The sequence below is a fragment of the Nansenia antarctica genome, assembly GCF_963989245.1.
Source record: "Nansenia antarctica genome assembly, chromosome: 6".
NCBI classification, from domain to species: Eukaryota; Metazoa; Chordata; class Actinopteri; order Argentiniformes; family Microstomatidae; genus Nansenia; species Nansenia antarctica.
In genome coordinates this window covers 68,558,333-68,560,600 of record NC_137676.1, presented here as the reverse complement: position 1 = coordinate 68,560,600, position 2,268 = coordinate 68,558,333, and positions in this window count along the sequence as shown.

Here is a 2,268-nt window from a genome sequence, read left to right as displayed (position 1 = left end):
ACCCCAAAACATTCAAGGTTCTCTATCTCTTTCTTTCAGAATACTCCATCAACCTCTCTTCTCTCTCTTTGTTTTTCTCCTGACGACTATGTCCATTTTTTGCATGCCAAGCTTTGAAAGAACAGTATGGACAGGGATGGCAACCACACTCTTTTTTTTTATTGCGATTTGTTTTCTCGCTTTCTCCTTGGCATCAGGCATTGAAAGAGCCAGTCCAGAGTTATTGTTTCACAAGACAATAGGGTCTTTGCAACAGGCTTTTGAAAAAAACATAATCATGGGTCTGGAATCGAACAATCACTTTTACATACATGTCAGTTTCGAAAAAAATGGCAAGTAACAACATCATCCTCCAAACGTGAACGTAAACGACAAAATATAACGTCTTCTTTTTTTTTCACTCCCCATCTGATTTGTTTAGCTTATCAAATGAAAGCAATGATCTGTTGTTGTCGTTTTTTAAGCATCGTACCAACATTCATCGATTTTCAATACTGTTGAGTTTTACAAAGACATAAATATAATAGGATACAATACAGTATACTGTATAAAATACAAAATAAAATTGCTATACTTCTTTATGATGATAATCACCAGAGGCGAACTCAGAAAAACCTTGACGCCAGGCAAAAACACTCTTACACCCTGAGGTCAAATGATAATGGTCTAGTATGAAATGACACACTATTCCCTATGTAGTGCACTACATTTGAGCAAAATAGGCAGGTCTACATAGGGCTCTGGTCAAAGGTAGTGCGCTAATCTGGGGGGAAAAGGGTGCCATTTGAGACACAGCCAATGTGTACTACTGTATGTAAGTACGCCAGTTTGGGTCAAACTGTGTGTGTGTGTGAGGGGTGTGTGTGTGTGTGTGTGTGAGGGGTGTGTGTGTGTGTGTGTGTGTGTGTGTGTGGTGTGTGTGTGAGGTGTGTGTGTGTGAGGGGTGTGTGTGTATGTGTGTGTGTGTGTGTGTGATGGGTGTGTGGGTCAAATTGCTCGGTCGGCCAGGCTGCACGACGTCACGCTACGGCAAGCTTGAAGGCACAATTATCTGAGGCAGCGTGAACCTCAAGTCTAAACGATAACGGACAGGCTGTGGCGTCTGAAGAGTAAAAAACAAAAGGAGAGGAAGATGGGAGGGAAGACGAGAGGAGACACAGCAGACGGAAGGTCAGGGTTAGGTCTGAGCAGGACGAGGCAGTGAATCAGGAAGTTTAAGGCCAATTTTCGCATGTTCCTCCAATCAGTTAACAGATGATGCGCGACCTGACCATTCACACAGGTTTATGATACGATAGCAGAGTTTTAAATATCATCACAACCTCGTGTGTCTTCATTTCATAGTCGAATCCACTACGTAGACATTTCTCATCAAGGTTAAGTCAATTATATTAAAACAAGGCTTTTTTTTTGTTCTTCTGTCAATGGTTGTTACTATGCACAATATTTATATACATATATATATATATAAATGTATGTTACAAGAATAGACACAGACTTTAATCTATATTATCTTAGTCAAGAGTACATCCAAGCATTCAGGGTGGGGGGGGGCTTTGGCTTTGTAAGGTTAGTCTACATATGCTCAAATATGAAACACACATATAAAACGCACCATAGGAAAAAAAAAAGCACAATTAACACAGAAAAAAAAAAACAGAACTGTCACTAAACGGATCACATCTCAGACTCGTGTCACCTACAACCATTTATCTGACCAGTTTCACCTCCTCCCACCTCCTCCCACCTCCCGCCCCACATCTCGACTGTGTGATACCGACCAAAACAGAAAAAGGGATTGGCCGGTGGCAGGAAACAGGAAACATGAAGAAGAGAGGGTCAAAGGACAAAGGGGTTGGGGAGAGGAGGAGGGGTCAAGGGTTAAAGTTCAAGTTTGTCATTCCTCATGTGCAAGACAAGTCAATATAAAAATGCTACAACTCGTACACCGTTGGGGTTCAGGACAGGTCAACCCCCCCCACCCCCCTCCCCCTCCCCTCCCCCCTCGGAGAGATTTTACTAAATAAAAAAAGGGGTTGAAAATTGGCAGGACAGCTCAATGAATCAATGAAGCAATGCAGATTTCATCTCTGGCTTTCTTTCTTTCTTTCTCTCACTCCCTCCCTCCATCCATCCCTCTATCCGTCCGTCCATCCGTCCGTCCGTCCGTCCGTCCGTCTGTCTGAAAGAAGAGCACCTCAGAGAGCCTGTTCCACTGCATACACACCACATTTCTTCTCTCCATCCCTCCCTCCTTCCTCTCTCCCT